The following is an 8,313-nucleotide window of genomic DNA, read 5'->3' as shown; positions in this document are numbered from 1 at the left end:
ATGATATTGGCTGTTGGCTTTGTATAAAACCAAAAAAACCAAACCCATTGCAGTTGAGTCGATAGCAACCCTATAAATACCCTTTATTATGTTAAGGAATACCCCTTCCATTCCTATTTAGCTGAGAGTTTTATCATGAATGGGTGTTGGACTCTGTCAAATGCCTTTTCTGCATCAATTTATAAGATCATGTGGTTCTTATCATTTGTTTTATTCATGTAACGGAGTACATTGATTCTTTTCCTAATGTTGAACCATTCCTGTTGTTAGGTGCCATCAAGTTGGTTCCGATTCACAGTGACCCTACGTCCAACAGAACAAACACTGCCCAGACCTGCACCAATCATTGTTATGCTTGAGCTCGTTGTTGCAGCCACTGTGTCAATCCACCTCACTGAGGGTCTTCCTCTTTTCCACTGACCCTGTACTTTGCCAAGCATGATGTCCTTTTCCAGGAACTGATCCCTCCTGACAACATGTCCAAAGTATGTAAGACGCAGTCTCGCCATCCTTGCTTCCAAGGAACATTCTGGTTGTACTTCTTCTAAGACAGATTTGTGCATTCTTTTGGCAGTCCATGGTATGTTCAATATTCTTCACCAACACCACAATTCAAAGGCGTCAATTTTTCTTTGGTCTTCTTTATTCATTGTCCAGTTTTCACATGCATATGATGCAATTGAAAATACCACGGCTTGGGCTAGGTGCACCTTAGTCTTCAAGGTGACATCTTTGCTTTTCAACACTTTAAAGAGGTCCTTTGCAGCAGATTTACCCAATGCAATGCATCTTTTGATTTCTTGACTGCTGCTTCCATGGCTGTTGATTGTGGATCCAAGTAAAATGAAATCCTTGACAACTTCAATCTTTTCTCAGTTTATCATGATGTTGCTTATTGGTCCAGTTGTGAGGATTTTTGTTTTCTTTATGTTAAGGTGCAATCCACACTGAAGGCTGTGGTCTTTGATCTTCATCACTAAGTGCTTCAAGTCCTCTTCACTTTCAGCAAGCAAGGTTGTGTCACCTGCATAACCCAGGTTGTTAATGAGTCTTCCTCCAACCCTGATGCACTGTTCTTCTTCATACAGTCCAGCTTCTCATATTATTTGCTCAGCATACACATTGAATAGGTATGCTGAAAGAATACAACCCTGACGCACACCTTTCCTGACTTTAAACCAATCAGTATCCCCTTGTTCTGTCCAAACAACTACCTCTTGATCTATGTAAAGTTTCCTCATGAGCACAGTTAAGTGTTCTGGAATTCCCATTCTTGTCAATGTTATCCATAATTTTTTATGACCCACACAGTCGAATGCCTTTGCATAGTCAGTAAAACACAGGTAAACACCCTTCTGGTATTCTTTGCTTTCAACCAGGATCCATCTGACATCAGCAATGATATCTCTGCTTCCATATCCTCGTCAGAAACCAGCCTGAATTTCTGGCAGTTCCCTGTTGATATACTCCTGCAGCCATATACCTGCATAAACCAAAACAAAAACAAACAAAAAAAAAACCAAACCCAGTGCCATCGAGTCGATTCCAACTCACAGCGACCCTATAGGACAGGGTAGAACTGCTCCAGAGAGTTTCCAAGGAGCGCCTCGTGGATTCGAACTGCTGACCCTTTGGTTAGCAGCCACAGCACTTAACCACTACGGCACCAGTGTTTCCATATACCTGCACACCTAGTATGAATCCCACTTGGTCGCAGTGAATTATTTGTTTGATACGTTGAATTTTATGGGCTAGAATTTTGTTGAGAATTTTTGTGTCTATGCTTATGAGGGATATTGGTCTGTAATTTTCTTTTTTTTTTGTGGTGTCTTTACCTGGTTTTGGTATCAGGGTTATGCTGGCTTCATAGAATGAGTTTGAGAGTATTCCATCCTTTTCTATGCTCGGAAATACCTTTAGTACTACTGCTGTTAACTCTTCTCAGAAAGTTTGGTAAAATTCTCCAGTGAAGCCGTCAGGGTCAGGGCTTTTTTGTTGGGAATTTTGTTTTTGTTTTACTTCTTCAATCTGTTCTTTTAGTTTTTCTACCTTGGTTTGTGTTAGTTTAGGTAGATAGTGTGTTTCTAGAAATTTGTCCATTTATTGTAGGTTTTCAAATTTGTTGGAGTACAATTTTTCATAGCATTCTGTTATGGCTCTTTTAATTTTAGTTGGGTCTGTTGTAATACCACCTGTCTCACTTCTTATCTAGGTTATTTGCTTCCTCTCCTGTTTTCATTTTGTCACTTTGGCCAGTGGTTTGTCAATTTTGTTGATCTTTTCTAATAACCAGCTTTTGGTCTTGTTGACTGTTTCAATTGTTTTTCTATTCTCTATTTTTATTTAATTCTGCTCTAATTTTTATTTGCTTTCTTCTGGTGCCGGAAGGCTTCTTTTGCTGCTCTCTTTCTATTTGTTCAAGATGTAGGTTTAAAGTTTTGATTTTGGCCTTTTTTTCCTTTTGGATGTGTGCATTTATTGCTATAAATTGACCTCTGAGCACTGCTTTTGCTGTATCCCCAAGGTTCTGGTAGGATGTGTTTTCATTCTCATTTGATTCTATAAATTTCTTTACTCTGTCCTTGATTTCTATAACGCAATAGTTTTTGAGCAAGGTGTTGTTTATTTTCCATGTATTTGATTTTTTCCTTGCTTTTTCTGTTATTGATTTCTGGTTTTATGGTCAGAAAAGATGATTTGTAATATTTTGATATTTTGGATTCTGTTAGGTCCTTTTTTGCGGTCTAATATGTGGTCTATTCTGGAGAATGTTCCATGTGAGTTGGAAAAGAAATATACTTGGATGCTGTTGGGTGGAGTGTTCTGTATATGTCTATATACAGAACTACTTGGTTGATTGTGGAATTTAGATCTTGCTTGTCTTTATTGAGTTTCTTTCTAGAAGTTCTGTCCTTCACCGAAAGTGGTGTGTTGAAGTCTCCTACTATTATTGTGGAACTGTCTGTTTCTCTTTTCAATACTGTTGGAGTTTATTTTATGTATTTTGGAGCCCTGTTTTGGGGTATATAAATATTTATGTCCTCCTGGTATATTGACCATTTAATCATTATATAGTGTCCTTCCTTATCCTTTGTGGTGGATTTTGCTTTAAAGTCTATTTAGTCAGAGATTAATATTGCCACTCCTGCTGTTTTTTGATTGTTGATTGCTTGTTATAATTTTTTTTCTGTCCTTTAGTTTTAGTTTGTGTCTTTGAGTCTAAGGTGTGTCTCTTACAGACAGCATATAGACGGATTATGTTTTTTTATCCATTCTGCCATGCTCTCTTTATTGGCGAATTTAGTCCATTTACATTCAGTGTAATTTTTGACAGGTATGAGTTTAGTTGTGACATTTTGATGTGTTTTTGTTGTTGTTGTTGTTGTTGTGTTGACAGTTTCTTTGTTCCACTTAATTTTCTGTGCTGGCTAATTTTTATTTATGTATTTTCTTTTCAGCTTTTTCATTGTTGTTGATTTTGTATTTGCTGTGTCTTTATGTTTTTCTTCTTTTTTATTTCAATGTGTAGGTTTGTTAGTTTCCTTTGTGACTACCTTAAAATTTATCTCTATTTTTCTGAGTTTAAACCAAGCTTTCTTTTCTTAACTTCCTTTCCATACGAAAGTTCTATGACTACGCTATCTAGTTCCTTTTTTAAAAATGATGTTGTCTTTTACATATTGACGTCTCTGTTTCCCTATTTTCAGTGTTTTAGCTTTTACATGTTTTTGTAACTTCCCTATCTGGGTTGATATCTAGTTGTTCTGTCCCGTCTTGGGTTGTTATCTGATATTATTGATTCTCTAGCCAAAGGACTCCCTTTAGTATTTCTTTTAATTTTGGTTTGGTATTTACAAATTCCCTTAACTTCTGTTTTTCTGGAAAAGACCTAATTTCTTCTTAATATTTGAGAGACAGTTTCCCTGGATATATAATTCTTGGCTAGCAATTTTTTTCCTTCAAGGTTTTATATATGTCATCACACTGCCTTCTTGCCAGCATGGTTTCTGCTGAGTAGTCAGAGCTTAGTCCTATTGATTCTCCTCTTTAGGTTACTTTTCGTTTATCCCTAGTCTGTCTTAAAATTCTCCCTTTATCTTGTGGTTTTGGCAAGTTTGGCTATAATATGTTTTGCTGTCTTTCTTTTGGGATCTGCCCTGTGTGGGGTTCCATGAGCTTCTTGGATAGATATCTTCTCATCTTTCATAACATCAGGGAAGCTTTCTGCCAACAAATCTTCAAAACTTTTCTCTGTATTTCCTGTTATGCCCCCCTTTTGTGGTACTCCAATGACTTGTAGGTTATTCCTCTTGATAGAGTCACACACAATTCTTAGAGTTTCTTAATTTCTTTTTAATTGTTTTATCTGATTTTTCCTCAGATAAATTTGTGTCATGTGCTTTGTCTTCAATCTCATTAATTTTGATTTCCATTGCCTCAATTCTGCTCCTATGACATTCTGTTGTGTTATCTAGTTCTGAAATTTTATTGTTAATCTTTTGGATTTCTATTTGCTGACTCCCTACGGATTCTAGCAGACTGTTAAATTTGTCATTTTGCTCTTGTATGTGTCTCCTAAATTCCTATATCACTTCGTGTGTTCCTTGGCTTGTTCTGAGTTTTGCCTAATCTCCTTCCTGATCCCTTGAAGAGCTCTGTGTATGAATCTTTTGAATTCTACCCCTGGTAATTCCAAATACTTTATCTTCCTCTGGGAGGTTTCCTGTTTCTTTGTTTTGGTTGCTTGCTGGAGTCATCATGGTGCACCTCTTTATGTGATTTGATATCAACTGTTGTCTCTGAGGCATCAATAAGTTATATTTATTGTATGTTTGCTTCCTGTGTCTTAGCTTCTTGTTTTGTTTTGTTTTGACATGCCCAAATAGGCTGTGCATGTGAACTACTTTGATTAATGGTGTCTCTGAAGCTTCACATCTTGTCACCAGGTGGTTAAAGCTGCTACTAACCTGTTGCCATAGAGTTGATTCCAACTCACAGCAACCCTAAAGAGTAGAACTGCCCCTTCGGGTTTCCAGGGAGGGCCTGGTGGATTCTAACTGCTGACCTTTTGGTTAGCAGCCATAGCTCTTAACCATTATGCCACCAGGGTTTCCAGTGTTGCTACTAAAATTGCTACTAGGTATGTAAAAATATGGAATGCTTCACAAATTTGCATGTCATCCTTATGCAGGGGCCATGCTAATCTTCTCTGTGTCATTCCAATTTTAGTATATGTGCTGCTGAAGTGAGCATAGTATTGACATCTTAAATGTATTAACCCATCCAATCCACAGAGAAAGTCTGTCCATTTATATAGGTTTGCTCTGAGCAATATTTTATAATTTTCTCTATACAAGCCTTTCATCTTCCTGGTTAAATTCATTCCTAGGTACTTTATTCTTTTGCATGCTATTGTAAATGGTAAAGCTTCTTTTATTTCCCTTTCCTCTTGCACATTGCCAATGCATAAAAATCTGATTGATTTTTTTTTTATGCTGACCTTGTACCCTGAAACTTTGCTGAATTCATTTATTAGTTTCAATAGCTTTCTTGTGGGTTCTTTGAGATTTTTTACGTATAGAATCATGTCATCTGCAAAAAAAAAAAGATAGTTTTACTTCCTCTTTCCAGATTTGGATACCATTGATTGATTGATTGATGATTGATTGCTATGGCTACAACTTACAGAACGATGTTGAAGTGTAGTAATGAGAGTGGCATGCCTGTATTATTCCTGGTATTAATGGAAAAACTCTCAGACTTTCTCCATTGAGATTCATGTTAGCTGTGGGTTTTTCATAGTTGTCCTTTTTTTTTTTAATTAATTTTTATTAAGCTTCAAGTGATCATTTACCATTCCAATCAGACTGTCACATGTAGGTTTACATACATCTTACTCCCTTCTCCCACTTGCTCTCCCCCTATTGAGTCAGCCCTTACAGTCTCTCGTTTCGTGCCAATTTTGCCATCTTCCCTCTCTCTCTATCTTCCCATCCCCCCCCCCAGTCAAGAGTTGCCAACACACTCCCCAGTGTCCACCTGATTTAATTAGCTCACTCTTTATCAGCATCTCTCTCCCCCCCCACTGGCCAGTCCTTTTCATGCCTGATGAGTTGTCTTCGGGGATGGTTCCTGTCCTGTGCCATCAGAAGTTCTGGGGAGCATTGTCTCTGGGATTCCTCTAGTCGCAGTCATACCATTAGGTATGGTCTTTTTATGAGAATTTGGGGCCTGTATCCCATTGGTCTCCTGCTCCCTCAGGAGTTGTCTGTTGTGCGCCCTGACAGGGCAGACATCGATTGTGGCCGGGCACCAACTAGTTCTTCTGGTCTCAGGATAATGTAGGTCTCTGGTTCATGTGGCCCTTTCTATCTCTTGGGTTCTTAGTTGTCGTGTGACCTTGGTGTTCTTCCTTTGCCTTTGCTCCAGGTGGGTTGAGACCAATTGATGTATCTTAGATGGCCGCTTGTTGGCATTTAGGACCCCAGGCGCCACAATTCAAAGTGGGATGCAGGATGTTTTCATAATAGAATTATTTTGCCCATTGACTTAGAAGTCCCCTCAAACCAAGTTCCCCAGACCCCACCCCTGCTCCGCTGACCTTTGAAGCTTTCATTTTATCCCGGAAACCTCTTTGCTTTTAGTCCAGTCCAATTAGGCTGACCTTCCTTGTATTGAGTGTTGTCTTTCCCTTCACCCAAAGCAGTTCTTATCTACTGATTGATCAATAAAAAGCCCTCTCCCTCCCTCCCTCCCTCCCTCCACCCTTTGTAACCACAAAAGTATGTGTTCTTCTCCGTCTTTTCTATTTCTCAAGATCTTATAATAGTGGTCTTATACAATATTTGTCCTTTTGCCTCTGACTCATTTCGCTCAGCATAATGCCTTCCAGATTCCTCCATGTTATGAAATGTTTCAGAGATTCGTCACTGTTCTTTATCGATGCGTAGTATTCCATTGTGTGAATATACCACAATTTATTTACCCATTCATCCGTTGATGGACATCTTGGTTGCTTCCAGGTTTTTGCTATTGTAAACAGAGCTGCAATAAACATGGGTGTGCATATATCTGTTTGTGGGAAGGCTCTTGTATCTCTAGGGTATATTCCGAGGAGTGGGATTTCTGGGTTGTATGGTAGTTCTATTTCTAACTGTTTAAGATAACGCCAGATGGATTTCCAAAGTGGTTGTACCATTTTAGAATCCAACCAGCAGTGTATGAGAATTCCAATCTCTCCGCAGCCTCTCCAACATTTATTATTTTGTGTTTTTTGGATTAATGCCAGCCTTGCTGGTGTGAGATGGAATCTCATCGTAGTTTTAATTTGCATTTCTCTAATGGCTAATGATCGAGAGCATTTTCTCATGTATCTGTTGGCTGCCTGAATATCTTCTTTAGTAAAATGTGTGTTCATATCCTTTGCCCACTTCTTGATTGGGTTGTTTGTCTTTTTGTGGTTGAGTTTTGACAGAATCATATAGATTTTAGAGATCAGGCGCTGGTCTGAGAATGTCATAGCTGAATATTCTTTCCCAGTCTGTAGGTGGTCTTTTGACTCTTTTGGTGAAGTCTTTAGATAAGCATAGGTGTTTGATTTTTAGGAGCTCCCAGTTATCTGGTTTCTCTTCATCATTTTTGGTAATGTTTTGTATTCTGTTTATGCCCTGTGTTAGGGCTCCTAGGGTTTTCCCTATTTTTTCTTTCATGATCTTTATCGTTTTAGTCTTTATGTTTAGGTCTTTGATCCACTTGGATTTACTTTTGTGCATGGTGTGAGGCATGGGTCCTGTTTCATTTTTTTGCAAATGGATATCCAGTTATGCCAGCACCATTTGTTAAAAAGACTATCATTTCCCCAATTGACTGACACTGGTCCTTTGTCAAATATCAGCTGCTCATACGTGGATGGATTTATATCTGGGTTCTCAATTCTGTTCCATTGGTGTATGTGCCTGTTGTTGTACCAGTACCAGGCTGTTTTGACTACTGTAGCTGTATAATAGGTTCTGAAATCAGGTAGAGTGAGGCCTCCCACTTTCTTCTTCTTTTTCAGTAATGCTTTACTTATCCGGGGCTTCTTTCCCTTCCATATGAAATTGGTGATTTGTTTCTCTATCCCCTTAAAATATGACATTGGTATTTGGATTGGAAGTGCGTTATATGTATAGATGGCTTTTGGTAGAATCGACATTTTTACTCTGTTAAGTCTTCCTATCCATGAGCAGGGTATGTTTTTCCACTTAAGTATGTCCTTTTGAATTTCTTGTAGCAGAGTTTTATAGTTTTCTTTGTATAGGTCTTTTACATCCT

The 8,313-nt window shown here is 38.3% G+C and overlaps 1 non-coding gene across 1 annotated transcript; it reads right to left on the bottom strand.

The window, feature by feature from the left end:
* Positions 1-5,146: 5,146 nt before the first annotated feature.
* LOC126069794 (U6 spliceosomal RNA) lies at positions 5,147-5,253 on the bottom strand. The gene has a single exon (XR_007516062.1). It is a non-coding gene; the product is annotated as a U6 spliceosomal RNA (small nuclear RNA).
* Between the last annotated feature and the right edge of the window lie 3,060 nt (positions 5,254-8,313).

Source organism: Elephas maximus, chromosome X (genome assembly GCF_024166365.1).
Source record: "Elephas maximus indicus isolate mEleMax1 chromosome X, mEleMax1 primary haplotype, whole genome shotgun sequence".
Taxonomy (NCBI): Eukaryota; Metazoa; Chordata; class Mammalia; order Proboscidea; family Elephantidae; genus Elephas; species Elephas maximus.
Note: the sequence above shows the minus strand (reverse complement) of the source record. Positions and strands in the feature narration are given on the sequence as shown.